The following is an 18,637-nucleotide window of genomic DNA, read 5'->3' as shown; positions in this document are numbered from 1 at the left end:
TTGCGATCGCATCTCATTTACCACTGCCGTGAGATGTTCCAGTTGTAACATAATCGCCGTCAACGACGGTTGGCTGGCAGTCGGGTGCGTCGGCTGTGCAGTTGAAATCCCAACCATCTCCAAGCAATCGGACGCAGAACTCTGTGAAGCCATTGAAATTGATGTAAGGAGTATGAGAACCAAAGAAAACACCAGATGATACGGAGAGGTTCCGTATCTGTGCGCCGGCGACGAGAAGACCAGAGGGGGAGGATCGTTCGCGGAGTCTTCCTCCGTCGAGCAGCCGCCGACCGCTAGGGTTTTCGCGTTGGAGTTTATGTAACTTGCGGAGAAAGTAAAGGGACGATAAAAAAAAGGTAAATTCTGATATATTGATAATGATTTCAATGTACAGAACCCCTATATATATCTAAGGACCCTAGGTTTGGTTCGACTCGATCAATTCCGGGAAAGAACCAACAAGAAAACCCGAAACGGAGCTTATAATTACGCTCGACTCTAAAAGGTAATTATTTTAATAGTTTGCAAAAATATTAATGAAAGTCTTAAGCAATAACAATTAATAAGGAAACGTTAAACGTAATCATCCAACTTCGCCGGACGTCTTGATATCCGCTTCGGAAGTTCCGGCGACGATTCCCTTGAGCTTGACCCCTCTGACTCCTCAGCGCTTGCATCCTCCTCACCCTCGTCTGACTCTCGGTGCGCTTCCTCCTGCCCTTTAGCCGTCTCTCTTGATGTGCTACTCACCGTGCTTGTATCACTATCTCTCTCCAAACACTCTCTCCTCCCAGCTCACAGACTTGTCCACCATTTCTCTCCGAGATGCACTCACCCTCAAGCATCATTTGCATCGACACCAGAGGACCACCAGATTCTCCGCCGTCGCCACTCAACTCACAGAAACACCCCCATCCACCACTCCTGTTCTACCCACTAACCATTCCTCCCAGACGCTCCTCAGGATTCGCCACACCGTGAGTCTTTCTCCTCCCCATTCCTTTCTAATAACGCCCGTTAATTATCAAGTTGTTTAATTAGGGATTTGCAGTGTGCTCATGTGATGGCCATGGCTGTTCAAAAGATTTATCCACAAGCAAAAGTCACTATTGGCCCTTGGATCGACAATGGCTTCTATTACGATTTTGATGTGGAGCCTCTCACTGACCACGACCTTAAGAAGATCAAGAAGGAAATGGTGTGTCTTCCTCTTTTTCTCTGCTCAATTGATTCTGCTTTCTTTTTCTTTTTTTCTTTTAAATTATACTAGTAATTTCTTGAATCATCGATAGGATCGCATTATTGGTAGGAATCTGCCCTTAGTCAGAGAAGAAGTCACCAGGGATGAAGCAGAAAAAAGGATTATGGCCATCAACGAACCCTACAAAATGGAGATTCTCTAGAGCATCAAGGAGGAGCCTATCACTATCTATCACATAGGTGATGAATGGTGGTATCTTTGTGCAGGCCCTCATCTTGAATCTACTGGTAATATCAATAGAAAAGCTGTTGAGCTTGAATCTGTTGCTGGGGCTTACTGGAGAGGAGATATAACTAAGCCAATGCTGCAAAGAGTATATGGCACCGCATGGGAGAATGGGGAGCAGTTGAAAGCCTATCTTCACTTCAAGGAGGAGGCTAAAAGGCGGGATCATCGCCGAATAGGTCAAGATCTTGATTTATTTTCTATACAGGTACCACAGCTGTGATTTGAGTTGTCGAATTTTAGTATGACTCTGCACTGTGAAAAGGTTTTTTGTTTTTTTTTTTTATGTTTCTACTTTACATTGGTGATAAGGTTCTGTGTTATAAATCAAAGCTTGATGCTGATATCTTGAAAACCTTTGCAATTAATTGGAGTGCCTGAAAGGTGGTATATTTAGGCAATTTGCGAACTAATTGATGGATCCGCGAATTTTTGATGTTAGCTAATGCTGGTAGAGAATGAAAATACAGACACAAAGAATTTACGTGGTTCGATTTACTGAAGTAAATCTACGTCCACGGGAAAAAGGGAGGGCAAGATTGTATTGCTTGATCTGCCAAAATACAGCTTACAATACAGACTTGCTTTATGCTATTTTATCTCTAGAGGGCTTAACCCTTTTCTATCAGATCTAAGTTCTATTTATACATTGAACTAGGATCGTGGTTTGCAGCCCCACTAACAAGATCGTGGGTGAGCAATAACTGCTCAATAACTGCTTCATACCACTAAATAGATCGTGGGTATAGTGGAGGTCGTGGAGGCCTTTCGTGAGTCCACCAACTCCTAGTTCGGTCGAATGCTGAGACCGAACTGCTGGACTTTACCGATCAGCTCTTGCCGATCTGAGAGGAGAGCTTGACTGGTCGGCTTTTACCGAGCTGTAGGCTGAGTCCGAACTCTTTGGTCGTGCCGAACTCTTTGGTCGTGCCGAACTCTTTGGTGCCGAACAGATACTCTTTCTTGGGCTCTGGGCTGATGGGCCGTCACTGTTATTGGGCTTGCCATTAGGGTTTAGTTCGTACCCCATCACTACCCCCCCCGAAAAGCGAAGTGGATCACTTCGGCGAGGTGAGTCACTTCGGCATTCTGGATAACGGTAAGGGGGAGGCTGACGTCAGGGGACGTGCCTAGCGCATGCCTGCATTAAATGCGACAGTAAAATCCGGCCGTTGATTCCTGAAAAGGTGGGATTCGAAACGGCGCAACGATTTCGAAATCTTTCCCGTATCTGATAAATACGCTCTTTCTTCATCATTGAAGCACTTTTGCTGTTGCGTCTTCTATACTCTCTTTCTTGCAAAAATTCTCTCTCCGCTTTCAAGAATTTTTTTCAGACTATCTTCACCTTCAAAAGTAAGAAAAATGTCTTCTTCTTCTTCTTCGGAGTCGGGTAGCGTTAGGAAAGGGGGTAAGGGGTCTTCTAGCCGGAAAGAATCCGGGGAGAAGACCGTAGAGTATTTTCACAGTATCTTGAGTAAGGATACTGTGATATCCCTTTACGAAAAATACTCTTTTCCTGGGGGGAAGGCGGTGGTACCTGACGGTGATCACAGGGCTGACTCCCCGCCGGAGGGTTACGTCACCGTGTACGAGGCCTGCTTAGAATGCGGGCTTCGTTTCCCCCTCCCTTCTGCCTTTATAGATTTACTAGATTTTTTTCAGCTTCCTTTAGGCCAGGTGACTCCGAACTCTTGGAGGCACTTGTCGGCCTTCGCTGCCGAACTCCGTAGGTTAGGAAGGGATTTGTCTTTGAAGGCGATCCTTAAATTCTTTCAATTTAAGAGGAAGGGGTCTTGGTTTTACTTGATCCCTTTACAGCCTTTTAGGGCCTTTTGTAAAACGAAGTGGCCGAAGTGGCAAAATCGCTTCTTCTACTATGATAGGACCGCGGCTCCTAGTTTTCCCTGGAGAGGGCCGGAGTCCGTTATCCGTCACCCTCGGCCTGAACCGTTGGACGAGCTCGACGGCGAGCTCAACAAGATTCCCCTAGTTAGGAAACAATACACGGAGTCTGAGCTCGTCAAGGGCGACGTCGTGTTCGACATCTCGTCTTCGGACGAAGAGGCCGAGGGTGAGGATTTCTCTTTATCTTTATGCTCTACTGCTTTAACGAAGAAAATCTGACTTTGCTTTCTTGCTTTTTGGCAGTGTTCATGTTGAATAAGGCTATCAGAAAGTCCTCCGAGCTTGTGGAGCCGGAGAGAGAGAAGGCTACCAGCTCGGCGCCTGATGCCGAGAAGAATCCGAAGAGGCAAAAGACCTCTTCGGGTCCAAAGAAGCCGGAGTCGACTTCGGCAAATAGGAAGGGGAAGACCCAGAAGCCCCCGAGAGCGCCAGAGAAAGACATGGTCTTGGCGCCTCCTTCGGAGCATATCTGTGAGCCATTTCTATGGCCCACGGACTTCGCCGAGGTGAATTGTCTTCTTGATTCCTTGGCTTGGCTTCTGTCCTGTATTTTTGGTGCCCTCTGTTAACTTTTTTCCTTATCCATTTTCAGAGGAATGATATGCTCTCCAAGCTCGTCGCCGTCGAACTCTCCAAAGCGTCCAATGACTATGCCGAGATGCAGAGGAAGTTGGCGGCTGCTTGTCATCGGGCCGAACAGGCTGAGGCTAAATTTGAGAAGGCCAGAGCTGCTAGGATTTCGGCCCAGGATGAAGCTCAGTTTGCCAAAAACCAGCTCGTCATCCAGCGAGAGCAGGCGAAGCGGAGCGATGCTGCTGCCGTGGTTGCCCAAGGGGAGGCTCTCCGTGTTTACACGGAGAAACTCTTTTTGAGCAGCCAGTTCTCGGCCTTTGTCGGTAGCCTGGTAAGGCTAATTGCCGATAAGGGCGAGCAGGGGGCCGACGTCGTGCTGCCTCTGTACAGCCGAGAGATAGCAGCTCGGCTTCAGAATCTGCCGCTCCTTGAGGAGCTCGCTTCATCTTCGGTCCTGCTTTCTGCAGACCGAGTCCGGAGTTGTCGAGCTGATCGGGACGAGAACCTGGAGGCTATCTTTGCCTCCGTGGGACCCGTTTCACCCGCTTCGACTTACAACGGAGAGGGTGAGGCCGAGCCGCTGGAGCGGGAGGCCGAAGTCGATCAGGCCGGGCATCCGGAGAAGGAGGCCGATCAGGAGGCGGAGGCGAGGCCGGCAGGAGGCGAGGCCGAGGCTGAGGTAGCCCAGGAGAAGGAAGCTGTACCAGACCGAGGAGCCGGAGACGAAGCAGGCGGAGTATGATTTCGTCTCCCTTCTCTTAGTCTAGTTTCTTCCTTGTAAAATGGCCTTGAAGCCCTAGTGTAAAAAATTTTCCTTGTGAATGAAAAATTCTCTACATTTGTCTTCGTATAGCTTTTCGTACTCGCCTTTATTCCTGTTGTATTTTACTATCTGCTCGGTATAGCTGCCGAACTAATAGCTGCTTTGTACTCAAGGAGATGGAGATACTTCACTGGAAACGGCTGTACTCTTCGGCTTTAGACGAAGCTGAGAGAAGAGCTATAGCCGATCAGACGAAGAATGACGAGCTTCTGGCTCGTTTAGTGAAGCTGGAGGCCGATAATAAGGACTTAGAGTCCGATAAGAAGGATCTGGAGGCCGAGCTGAATACGACCATTGCTGAGAGGACTGCGTACGAGGATTACATCCGTGTGCGCGGGGGATTGACCATCTCAGATGTTCAGAGTCGAGTTGACGAACTGTGGGAGGAATATGTTGTACTCCGGAGGAACAATGCGCTGGAGAGCTCGGCTTGCCAACAAGTTGTGAAATCATTACGGCGCTGGGCTTCTCGGTACGACATTGTTCTTTCTCGGCGCCCCTCCATAGAAAGATTCCTTCGGCATATCGTGCCAACAGATGCTCGCACTCCAGATCAAACCTCTGGTTCCCTTGTTCAAAATCCTACTCCCAGCCAACAACGAACTCCGGAACAGCCGGAAACGTCAAGACGAGAACGGGCTCAGGAGCAACCGGAATCGTCAAGACGGGGACGGACTGAAATTCGCCGAGGAGTTGTGACTATGAGCGAGCAAGATCAGCAGATGCTTATTGCAGAGACTCTTCATCGCCGAGGTGTTAGGACTTCTCGGGCTCGGGGAAGAGGCGTTGGGTCGAGGATAGCATCTCGTCGACCTGCTTATTCTTCATCTGCTCGGAACAACCGAACTCGGCTTCCAGAGGATTTTGCAGATAGGTGGCTTAACTTCAGCAACCCTGGACAGTAGAATAGTCCTTTGTAATAGCGTAACGCCATTTTGTAGGGTAGCGGAGTTGTATGCCGAACAAGATTTGATAAATGAAATTTTGTCTCCACCTCTAACACTGTATTTACAGCTTAGCGAAAAAATTTCATCGTACTTGTCCTCGGTCTTATGAAGTATACTTCTTTGATCGGACTTGGTCCTTGGTCTGATGAAATAAACATCTTTGACCGGACTCGTCTTTGGTCTGATGAAATAAACATCTTAGACCGGACTCGTCTTTGGTCTGATGAAATAAACATCTTTGACCGGACTCGTCTTTGGTCTGATGAAATAAACATCTTTGACCGGACTTGGTTTGTGTTCTAATTTGGCGATTTTTGTCGCCGGGATCGAACTTTCCCTTGTCCTAATTCGGCGAGTTTTATCGCGTGGATCGGACTTTCCCAGTTAACCGAAGTGGTCTTATGCAGTAAACCTCTTTGACTAGACATGGTCGTCCCCGGTCTTATGAGGTAAACTTCTTTGACCGAACTTGGTCGTCCTAATTCGGCGAGGTTTATCGCGTGGATCGGACTTTCCCTTATCGCAGTTCGTTTCAGACGAAGTGCTTGTTAAGCTGAATTGCGGTCTTGTATCCTCCTTGGAAGCTTGGACTCACAATCGTTGGCTTATTGCAGTTCGTTTCAGACGGACTGCTTGTTAAGCTGAATTGTGGTCTTATATCCTCCTTGGAAGCTTGGACTCACAATAGTCTTTAATAATCGATCTAAAAAGGGGATCAGTCTTTAAAGAACGATATACCTTGGTACCATTTGTAAGAGACGACAAGCACATAGAGACAAAACACATAGGGAAAAAATGAAAAAGACGAAGGAAAAAAACTTTAAACCTTTTTTTTTTAAAACGACAAGTAAAAGGTACAAGTAAAAAACAAACAAATAAAAACACATACCCCTATGACCGAACTAGACACGAGACGGACTGACCGGACTTGTCTCTTACAAGTGGAACTTCTTGAGGTTGGAGACGTGCCATGTTCGGGGTACTTGTTCTCCTGACATGTGAGTCAATTTATAAGACCCTTTGCCGAGGACTTCTGACACCCGATATGGACCCTCCCATGTGGGTTCGAGTTTGCCCAGCTTTTCTGCTCGGCTTACTTCGTTGTTTCTCAAGACGAGATCTCCCACTTGAAATTGAAGCTTTTTCACCCTTTGGTTATAATACCGGGCTACTTGCTCCTTATACTTGGCTGCTTTTATGCACGCCAATTCTCTTCTTTCTTCGGCGAGATCTAGTTCTGCTCTCAGTCCGTCGTCATTCATTTCTGAGGAGAAATTTAGGGTTCGGGGACTGGGTACGCCGATCTCCACCGGAATTACGGCTTCAGTGCCGTACACCAGGCTATACGGAGTTTCACCGTTGGAGGTTTTGGGTGTAGTTCGGTAGGACCATAGGACTTGAGGGAGATTTTCTACCCATTGTCCTTTGGCTTGTTCTAACCGAGCTTTTAACCCTTTCACCAGAATCCGGTTCGTTACTTCCGTTTGTCCGTTTGCTTGGGGATGGGAGACCGAAGTGAACCGCTGTTGAATGTTCAGCTCTTGGCACCAATTCTTGAACGTCTTGTCGGTGAACTGAGTCCCATTATCCGAGATGAGGATGTGGGGTATGCCAAATCGGCACACTATGTTCTTCCAGACGAAGTCCAATGCCTTTGAGCTCGTTATCGTAGCTAAAGGTTCAGCCTCCACCCACTTCGTGAAGTAGTCCACGGCAACGATAAGGAATTTCATTTGCCGAGGAGCTTGAGGAAGTGGTCCCACTATGTCTATGCCCCATTGCATGAAAGGCCAAGGGCTTTGCATAGTGTATAGATCGGTCTGCGGCATCCTTGGGACATTTGCATGAATTTGGCACTTCGTACACTTCTTGACGAGCTGCACTGCCTCTTGTACCATGGTTGGCCAATAATATCCCCATCTCAGAACTTTTTTAGCTAAAGCTCTGGCTCCGATGTGGCTACCGCACGATCCTTCATGAACTTCTCTGAGGATGTAGTCCGTCTCTTCTGGTCCTACGCACCGCAATAACGGCTGGAGGTAAGACTTTCTAAAGAGGACTCCTTCATGAAGTTCGTACCGAAGAGCTCGGCACGTGATCTTCCGAGCTTCTCTCTTATCCTCGGGCAATTGTCCTTGATCCAGATACTGCAAGATCGGCGTCATCCAGTTCGGCGAGCTGGATACAGAATGTACCTCGGCTTCATCAATGCTTCGATGCATTAATTCTTCCGCCTTTGAGCTCGGATCTGAGGCCAACTTACTTAAGGTATCTGCTCGGCTATTTTCCGCTCTGGGAATGCGGATTATCCGGAAATAGGAGAAACTTCGGCTGATGCTTTGCGCTTTGTCCAAATACTTCTTCATTCTCTCGTCACGGGCTTCACTTGTACCCAACATGTGATTTACTATGACTTGTGAATCACAATGGACTTTGAGAGATTTGACGAGTAGACTTTGCGCTAACTGGAGTCCGGCCAGGAGGGCTTCGTACTCGGCTTCATTATTAGTAGTGGGGAATAGGAAACGAAGTGAGTAGGTTACCTCGTGTCCGTCGGGAGCGACAAGTAAAATACCAGCTCCACTTCCCATCTTGTTTGAAGCTCCATCTACGAATCCGCTCCAGCAGTCCGGCGGCTCTACTTCGGATTCCAAGGGCTGTGCTAGTTCGGCATTGGCAGAATTCTTCTGTTCGGCAATAATAGGAATTGCTTGATCGAACTTCGCTTCTGCAAGAAAATCTGCCAAGGCTTGTCCCTTGATGGCTTTCCGAGGTAGATATTCAATTGTGTGCTCTCCCAACTCTATAGCCCACTTGGCGATTCTGCCTGATGCTTCTGGCTTGGTCAAAACTTGCCGAAGAGGTAGATCGGTTAAGACGCATACCTTGTGAGCATAGAAGTATGGCCGCAGTCTCCTTGCTGCATTTACTAACGCCAGAGCAATTTTTTCCAGAGGTTGATACCTTGTTTCTGGACCTCTTAATGCTCGGCTTGTAAAGTAGATGGGAAACTGCTTTAGGCCTTCTTCTCGTACAAGCACCGCGCTGATGGTTTGATCCGATGCCGCTAAGTATAAGAATAGTACTTCGGCTTCGGCTGGAGCAGAGAGAATAGGAAGCTTGGCTAGATAACTTTTGAGCTCGTCAAAGGCCTTTTTCTGCTCGGCTCCCCACTCGAACTTTGGTGCCTTTTTCAACACCTTGAAGAACGGCAGTTGCTTTTCGGCTGCTTGGGAAAGGAATCGACTCAGTGCGGCTAGACATCCGGTTAGCCTTTGCACGTCATGTATGGACTTCGGCATTGCCATGTTCTGAACGACTTGAACTTTTGAGGGGTTTGCCTTGAGTCCGTCTTTTGAAACCCAACAACCCAGAAACTTTCCCGAATCTACCAAAAAGGTACACTTTTGGGGATTAAGTTTGAGGTTGGCTTTCTTGAGCACGTTGAGAGTGGACTTGAGGTTGTGCTCGTACTCCGAGGTGCTTTTGCTCTTGACGACTATATCGTCAACATATACTTCGACTTCCTTTCCAATCAGGTGCCGAAAAAGCTTGTCTACCATCCTTTGATAAGTGGCTCCGGCATTCTTTAAACCGAATGGCATCTTTTTATAAGCGAAAATGCCGAAATCAGTAATGAAGGCCGTTTTTGAAGCGTCAATCTCATCCATTAAAACTTGATGGTATCCTTTGTACAGATCAAGAAAACAAAAAATTTCAAAGCCTATCAAAGCTTCTACTTTTTTATCTATGTTCGGAAGGGGATAGCAATCTTTGGGACAGTGCTTATTTAGATCGGTGAAATCTATGCACATCCGCCATCCTCCTTCCTTTTTCTTGATCATGACAGGATTGGCTACCCACGAAGGGTACTTCACTTCGAATAACACATCCGCCTTCAATAATTGACGGACTTCGTCATGGATGACTTGATTTCGTTCTGCCGCAAAGAGTCTTTGCTTCTGTTTTATCGGCCGGACTGAAGGATCAATATTTAACCGATGAGTGATTACCTCGGGGGGCACTCCGGTCATGTCCAACGGAGACCATGCAAAGACGTCTTTATACTCCTTGAGGAGCTGGATGGTTTTTTCCCGAAGTAGGGGCGTTCCCGCGAAGCCGATCTTAACCGTTCGGGATGGATCGTCTTCGTACAGCTGAACTGTCATCGAGTTCGGCTCCGGTATGACTTCGGTCATCGCCTCTGACTCCGGCTGCTGTGATTGCTATGCTTGGTGGTGCCGATCTGACTGCTCGGCACTTCTAAGCGCAATTTGCAGACATTCCTTTGCTCTCTTTTGGTCACCTCGGATGACCGCTATCCCTCCTTTAGTGGGGATCTTGATGGTGAGGTGATAGGTGGAGCAAACGGCCCGAACTGTGTTGAGCCAGTCTCTTCCCAGGATGACGTTGTACGGGGACCGAGCTTTCACCACGAAAAACTCAATCATCGTACTGGAGCTAGTAGGCGCTTTCCCCACCGTGATCGGAAGGCTGATAATACCTTCAGGGCGGGTGTCCTCCTGGGTGAAGCTCTTCAGGGGAAGCGGAGCCGGACTGAGCCGAGCTGGGTCCACTTCTAGTTTGTCGAAGCACTCTTTAAAAAGAATGCTAACCGACGCTCCTGTATCCACGAACACCCTGTGGATCAGTTTGTTTGCCACTCCGGCTTGGATGACAATGGCGTCTTGGTGAGGAGAGATGGCCGGGACGGGATCAGCAGCCGAGAACGTAATCACTTCGTCCTGCTTCAGCCTTTTATGCGTTGGCTCCTCTCGATTGGAGCCTCTGCGTTCTGACTTTAGGGACGACTTGGTCTTCCCGGCAGGGAGCGCGTCAATAGTCTGGATTACTCCATCATATTGCGGCTCGTCATCGTCTTCGGGATCCGGCTGCCTTTTCGGATCCTGAGGGGCGCAGTTCGCACCACTCTGCTTTTTATTCTTCTTTGGCTGCTTACTTCGGTATTTTTTCAATGTCCCTGCCTTCACAAGAACATCGATACCTGCAGCCAAGTTTCTGCACTCCTCAGTATCGTGACCGTGGTCTTGATGGTAGGAGCAGTAGTTATCCTGTGGTCGGCGCGCGGCTGATTTCGTCATCCGCTTTGGCTTTTCGAATAGGTCAGAGTGCAGTTCGAAAATTTCCGCCCTCGGCTTGTTCAGCGGTACGAACTGAGCGGGCGGCTTCTCGGGATTGAGACGAGGTCCCAATCTGTCTTGCACCGGAGCCCTTTGAATTCTTTCAAATGGAGTCCGGCGAGGATGCCCCTGATCGCTATGATCGGGCTTCCTTCTGTCTCCTCGGGACGATGAGCTGTCTAACGACCGTTTACGACGGTCTGCCTCATCGGCCCGGGAGTACTGGTCCGCAATGTCCCACATTTCCTGAGCTGTCTGCGGACCGCACTCAACGAGCTTCCTGTAGAGAGCTCCGGGCAGGATTCCATTTTGGAATGCCGAGATGACAAGCAGATCGTTGAGATCGTCTACTTGCAGGCATTCCTTGTGGAATCTTGTCATAAAGTCGCTAATTTTTTCGTCGCGACCTTGACGAATGGAAAGCAGCTGAGCCGAAGTGATTCGGGCTTCCGCTTTCTGAAAGAACCTCCTGTGGAAGGCATCCATTAGATCTCGGTAAGATCTGATGCTGCCCTGGGGGAGGCTATCGAACCACCTTCTCGCGTTCCCGATGAGCAGCTCGGGAAACAGCTTGCACATGTGGACCTCGTTGAGACCCTGGTTCGCCATGTTATATTGATAGCGCCCCAAGAAATCGTGAGGGTCCACGAGCCCGTCGTAAGTCATCGACGGAGTTCGGTAGTTCTGTGGTAGGGGAGTTCGGGTGATGTCGTCCGAGAACGGAGTCTTCAGTGCTCCGTACACGGCGAATCCGATATCTCGTCGGTATGGAGGAGATTGAGTTCTCCTGTGATTCCGGTACCGAGGAGGAGCTGGAATATGTCGGGGTTGAGGATTCTTTCTCCTGGGAGATGCGACACTACTGCGGTAGTGACTTTCTTGTGCGGAGGGAGAAGGAGAATCCGTCGTTTTCGTCTCCGGCTGCTTTTGGCTTTTTCGCAGGAAGGTTAAGAATTCCTCCTGCTTTTCAGCCAAAAACTGCTTAACAGCCTCATTCAAATCGGGCTGCTGGGAAGACTCAGTGGGACGATTTTTGGAGCGGCTTGTTCCTTCGCCATGAGAACTGGTGGTGGATTTATCCCTAGGCTGTTTTCCCGACCTATGGGATGGATTGGCTTCCTCCTGGTTCTCACGGGCTGGAATACGGGTATTCTGCGATCTGGTATGCATTTTTTGGGTGGAAAAAATGGATCAAAAATTCGCTTTATCACAAATTTTGTTCTCTGATTCCCACAGACGGCGCCAGTGATGGATCCGCGAATTTTTGATGTTAGCTAATGCTGGTAGAGAATGAAAATACAGACACAAAGAATTTACGTGGTTCGATTTACTGAAGTAAATCTACGTCCACGGGAAAAAGGGAGGGCAAGATTGTATTGCTTGATCTGCCAAAATACAGCTTACAATACAGACTTGCTTTATGCTATTTTATCTCTAGAGGGCTTAACCCTTTTCTATCAGATCTAAGTTCTATTTATACATTGAACTAGGATCGTGGTTTGCAGCCCCACTAACAAGATCGTGGGTGAGCAATAACTGCTCAATAACTGCTTCATACCACTAAATAGATCGTGGGTATAGTGGAGGTCGTGGAGGCCTTTCGTGAGTCCACCAACTCCTAGTTCGGTCGAATGCTGAGACCGAACTGCTGGACTTTACCGATCAGCTCTTGCCGATCTGAGAGGAGAGCTTGACTGGTCGGCTTTTACCGAGCTGTAGGCTGAGTCCGAACTCTTTGGTCGTGCCGAACTCTTTGGTCGTGCCGAACTCTTTGGTGCCGAACAGATACTCTTTCTTGGGCTCTGGGCTGATGGGCCGTCACTGTTATTGGGCTTGCCATTAGGGTTTAGTTCGTACCCCATCACTAATGTAGCTGTAGATTGGCATATGTACGGGGTAAATCCTCAGTTATCCAGCCCCGGCTGCCAAACTGCTTTATACATCCATTGGCTTTCACTCCTCCAAATATAGCTTATTTATCCTTCGCAAAACATCTCTAAATTATTATTGTCTGTAGGATGGATAATTTAGTTGCTTGTCATTAATGCTACTAATTTAGCTTTTCGGTCTTAATAGCTGTTTTGGCAAAGAGATTAAACAAAGATACTCCATATCTTTCCTTGTAGATAAGCTCCTTTATGAATGTATTGTGGCTATTGACTCTAATGATTTTGGTATTTTTAATCCATTAAATTAATTTTGGGTGCTTATTGTTGAAGTAATAGGGTTCTGCCTGGCTTTATATTAGCGTAAATGTCACAACTTTTTTTTGGGTTGATTAGATAATGGGGGCTTCAATTGATAGTAGATAAATACTTGCAGAATGAGGCTGGCGGCGGATTGGTTTTTTGGCATCCAAAGGGTGCTATCATGAGACATATAATTGAAGATACCTGGAAAAAGATTCACCTACAGCGTGGCTATGATCTCCTCTATACCCCACACGTGGCAAAAGCAGATCTCTGGAAGATTAGTGGTCATCTGGACTTTTACAAAGAAAACATGTTTGAGCAGATGGAGATAGAGAACGAACTTTATCAGCTTCGGCCAATGAATTGCCCTTACCATATTTTGGTCTACAAAGCACAGCAACATTCCTACAGGGATTTTCCAGTTAGGGTTGCAGAGCTTGGAACGGTGTATAGATATGAGCTGTCTGGAAGTTTACATGGTCTATTCCGAGTACGAGGATTTACTCAGGTATTTTTTTGCTCCTTGCATATTATGACTTCAGACATTTCTGGGATGTCTATAGGTCTTGGATCTGGTTATTGAGTCATAGCCTAATGTATATGGTTCCCCAAAAGTTGTTTCATTTATATTCTAATTTACACGGCTGTCTTGTTTGACAAAATTCCATTAATGGTGCCAAAATTCCCATGCCTTTACTTGACAACCTTCATTATTGATTAAAGAGCTTTCCGATGGGCCTATTTGTTGTATGCATTGGATGGGAGATGTTTAAATGCATTTTCCAACTCGTTGGTCCAACCTGCACTTGAAATTTCCTTGCACTGTCACTAAAATGAGTTACTGTCAATTGATGAATTTATACGCAAACCACACATACTAGATAGATCTTTCGGAGGCTCGTTATCTAGTTTACTCTGTGATGGTTTTACAGGATGATGCCCACATCTTTTGTTTAGAGGATCAAATCAAAGATGAAATCAGGGGTGTCTTGGATCTTACAAAGGAAATACTGCTGCAGTTTGGGTTTGACAAGTATGAAGTGAACCTGTCAACAAGACCAGAGAAATTTGTCGGAGGTGATGAAATATGGGACAAAGCAACTGCTGCTCTAAAAGATGCTCTAAAAGATGCTCTAAATGACAAAGGCTGGAGTTATCAAATCGATGACGGTGGTGGTGCTTTTTACGGCCCCAAAATTGATCTCAAAATAGAGGATGCTCTGGGTAGGAAGTGGCAGTGCTCGACCATACAGGTATTGTTGGACTGCAACTTTGCTGAAACCTGAAGAAAGAATGAAGGGCTTGAGCTTCTCACTGCATGCTTGCTAATTCTTGAACCCCCTTTTCCCCCTTAGGTTGATTTTAATTTGCCTGAGCGGTTTGACATGACATATGTGGACTCTGATCAAGAGAGAAAGCGACCAATCATGATTTAGGGTTTAGGGTTCAGGGTTTAGGGTTCATGATTAGGGTTTAGGGTTCAGGGTTTTTTTTTTTTTCCTCAAACACCATCACGGCGGGGGGTTAAGGCGGACCCCCAACCTGTATATATCAAAAATCACCAAAAGAACATACATCAGACGAGCCCAAAAGTGACTCGGTCCGCACGAGAGATACAAAACACAAGAGCTAACAAAGCTATTATGGTATCCCCACAGACCGGGTACTAACCATCTAACTAAAGAGAGAATAAACATAACAAAGCTATACATCATAAAAAGGTCAAGGATGATGGCCAAAAGCGGGCCAAATCCAAAGGAAATAAAAAAACCATAAATCAAAACCACGGACCAAGTGAAGAAGTCATCCATCTCGATATCTGAATCTGAAGTTCGGATAGCCCAACTGGTCCATCCTGACGAGCGACTTCAAATATCGAGGCGCTGAATCCGCATCAAAGAAGGTGATGGCAGGGGTCTGGACCCCCCTACCTGCCAAAAAATCTGCTGGCCGGTTGCCCTCTCGAAAGATGTGAGAGAACATAAACTGAATCTGTGCGAGCAAAGTACGAATGCGAGCCATGTGATGTCTCACATCCGCTGCTCCTCCGCGTCCTGAAGTGAACACCGCGACCACTGCTGCCGCATCCATCTCGACCCAAACATGCGATGAGAACTGCATAGCTAAAGTCAGCCCGTGAAGAAGAGCCAAGAGCTCCGCCTCGAAGGCCGACCCAGCTACGAGGGGCGTGCAAAAGGCCCCCAGGAGGGAACCATCTGAGCCCCGAACCACTCCCCCACCGCCTGCCTGTCCCGTCGAGCTAGAAAAGGCCCCGTCGGTGTTCAGCTTCACCCAAGGATCATCAGGTGGATGCCAAAGCACTTGCAGGGACCGTAGCACTCGCCGGCGAGGAGGCGCCAAAGGCATGAAGTCAACGGCCGGGGTGCAACCGCGCCAATGAAGGGGGACTAGCACACCCGCCGCCACCAAGATCCGCAGGTGCCGAACAACCTGCCAAATAACATGCGAAGAACGAAAAGAAATACCGCGATGCTTGCAGCTATTTCTCTCCGTCCAGATAAACCAGTATACCAAACAGGGAATGATGAAACTAATGTGCAAGGCGGTGGCCCTGTGAGAGGACCTCCACCAAAAACCTAATCTATGTGCAATGTCAGTGCACGTGTGAATGTGTGTGCTGATGTAAGGGAACCAGCCATCAAAGTAATCCCAAACCGATCTCGCCAGAGGACTCGACACAAACAAATGCTGAAACGACTCGACTGAAATAGAAGAGACGCAACAGAGACACTTGGATGCAAGAGAGATACCACGGGCCTGAACATAACACTCAACAGGAAGCCTGTGGAGGAGGAGGCGCCAGATGAAGACAGAGATGGTAGGGGTCAGCCCAGCATTCCAAACCATGCGAAGTCCGAAATGTCTAGGGGACCGTGTCCGGATGAGCTCCCAAGCTGAGGCCGTCGAGAACTCGCCATCGCCAGTGAGGCTCCATCGCATCACATCCTGCCTGCCCACCTCAATCGGGACAGCCCTGATAAGATCCAACACATGCAAAGGCACACCATACAAAGCCAGATAATCATGCAGTTTTTCAACATGCCAAGTATGATCATGCCAGAACCTAGAAACCTCAGCTGCAGGAAGATCAGTCCCGGGCGGACAATAGGTCCTAAGGGGGAGATCCCCGACCCACACGTCATCCCAGAAACTAATCCGCCCTTCGCCTAGGGACCACCTAATGAGACCATGGTTTAGGGTTTTTTTTTTTTTTTTTTTTTTTTTTTTCAAACACCATTACGGCGGGGGGTTAGGCGGACCCCCAACCTGTTGATAAAGGTTCCTTGTGAGGGAAACCTTCCATGTGCCCAAGAAATACACAAAGCGGTGTTTGATTTCAATTTTTTTGTGTTTTCAAAGATAAAGTAAAGATAAGTTGAGCTAGCCACAAAAACTAAACTCAAAATGGTTTTGGATGGAGAGAAAGAAGGTGAGAAGAAAGTGTAAAGAAGGAGGAATCCTCTTTGAGGACCTATGACCTCCCACAAAGAGATGTGGGCAACCCTAGGCTACTTTCACCCAAAGCAAACACTCCATTGGCTCCACATTCATGACTACACAACCATAAATGCATACCTATACTTGATTTAGCCAAATGAACATAAAACAAGCAACCTACAATGTAGAAATTTGGATAGAAATCTCACATGGGAGATGCTCTCAAAGGAGTCTTCATAATAACATTCATCAAAGTCTGCCCTTAAAGTCTTACAAAAAGGATATTTATAGTTAGGGTTGGAAACCCAAGAAAAGGGCTAAAAACACAAGGAAAATCGGATGTAAAAGTTGAATCGCCCGGCCGGGCGTTTTGGGAAAGTGAAATCGCCCGGTCGGGCGAACTTTCTGGATTCGGCGCTGCTTCTTCAAACGCCCGGTCGGGCGTTCTGGGATGGTGAAATCGCCCGGTCGGGCAAACTTTCTGGACTGTGGACGATGCTCAGCGCACAAACGCCCGGTCGGGCGTTCTGGGATGGTGAAATCGCCCGGTCGGGCGAACTTTCTGGACTGTGGACGATGCTCAGCGCACAAACGCCCGGTCGGGCGTTTTGGAGGTGTGGATTCGCCCGACCGGGCATTCCATCTGCCTCCTCCATTCCCCTCCTAATGAAGTTTGAAACGCCTTCCCGAAGCCTTTGTCTCATTGATCTCGTGACGGGCCTTCCGGGCAGCTTAAGGGGAGTCGTGGTCGGGTCAGCCCGGGCCTTGGACTTCCCGTTTATATCATCCTCTCCCTCTTGAGAAGGATTTGTCCTCAAATCTGGGTCGTCCCCTACAAAATCAAACGGGCTCAAGTCAGCCACATTAAAAGTACAACTCACGTTATACTCACCGGGAAGATCAATGATGTAGGCATTGTCGTTCACACGCTCTAGGACCATAAATGGGCCATCCCCTCGCGGGGCAAGCTTGGATTTTGCTTTGTCGGGAAAACGTATTTTCCGAAAGTGTACCCAAACCCAATCTCCGGGTTTGAACAACATTTTCTTTCGCCCTTTGTTCACCCTTTGAGCTACTTGTTCCCCCATCTTGCGGATTCGTTCTTGCACTCGAGTGTGCAAGTCTTGTACAAACTTGGCCTTCTTCATCCCACCTACATCAACCATATAAGACAAAGGCAAATCGGCCGTGGACAAGTCCAACGGGGTGAGTGGATTGAAACCATAGACAACCTCAAAAGGAGATTGTTGGGTGGTGGAATGTATGGTCCTATTATAAGCAAATTCGGCTATAGGCAAACATTCTTCCCAAGAAGTTTTATTTTCAAAAACCAAGGCACGGAGAAGAGTTCCCAATGAGCGGTTCACGACTTCCGTTTGACCATCCGTTTGGGGATGTGCGGTGGTAGAGAAAAGAAGTTTGGTGCCCATCCTACCCCAAAGCGTTTTCCAAAAGAAACTCAAAAATTTGACGTCTCTATCACTTACAATAGTTCTCGGGACCCCATGGATTCTTACAACCTCCTTGAAAAATAAACTAGCAATGAATTTGGCATCACTTGTCTTCCGACATGGAATGAAGTGAGCCATTTTGGAAAACCTATCCACCACCACAAAGATGCTATCATTTTTCCGAGGAGACATTGGGAGACCTAGAACAAAGTCCATGGACAAGTCTACCCAAGGATGTGTAGGAGTAGGCAAAGGGGTGTAAAGACCATAATTGTTAGATTTAGACTTGGCTTGCCTACACTCTAAGCAACTACTACAAAACTTTTCAACATGCTTCTTCATGCAAGGCCAAAAGAAATGCTCACTTAGTATGTCAAAAGTTTTAAGCAACCCAAAATGACCCATTAGGCCCCCTAGGTGAGCCTCCTTAATCAACAAGTTTCTCAAAGAGCATGAAGGTATGCACAACCTATTCTCTCTAAAAAGATAGCCATCCAACTTATAGTATTTATCAAAAGCACCTTTTTCACAAGCTCCGTAAATAGAAGAAAAGTCATGATCATGCTCATAAAGGTCTTTAATAAACTCAAATCCAACATATTTGGAGGCACACATGGTAAGCACACGCTTTCTCAAACACACGGTATCACTCACAAG

At 47.4% G+C, this 18,637-nt stretch overlaps 1 pseudogene; it reads left to right on the top strand.

Moving 5' to 3' along the window:
* The first annotated feature begins 583 nt into the window (after window positions 1-583).
* On the top strand, window positions 584-14,506 carry LOC121810027 (annotated as a pseudogene).
* The last annotated feature ends 4,131 nt before the right edge of the window (window positions 14,507-18,637 follow it).

Source organism: Salvia splendens, chromosome 6, assembly GCF_004379255.2.
Source record: "Salvia splendens isolate huo1 chromosome 6, SspV2, whole genome shotgun sequence".
Taxonomy (NCBI): domain Eukaryota; kingdom Viridiplantae; phylum Streptophyta; class Magnoliopsida; order Lamiales; family Lamiaceae; genus Salvia; species Salvia splendens.
The sequence above is the reverse complement of the archived record's forward strand: the minus strand, read 5'-3'. Positions and strand labels throughout refer to the sequence as shown.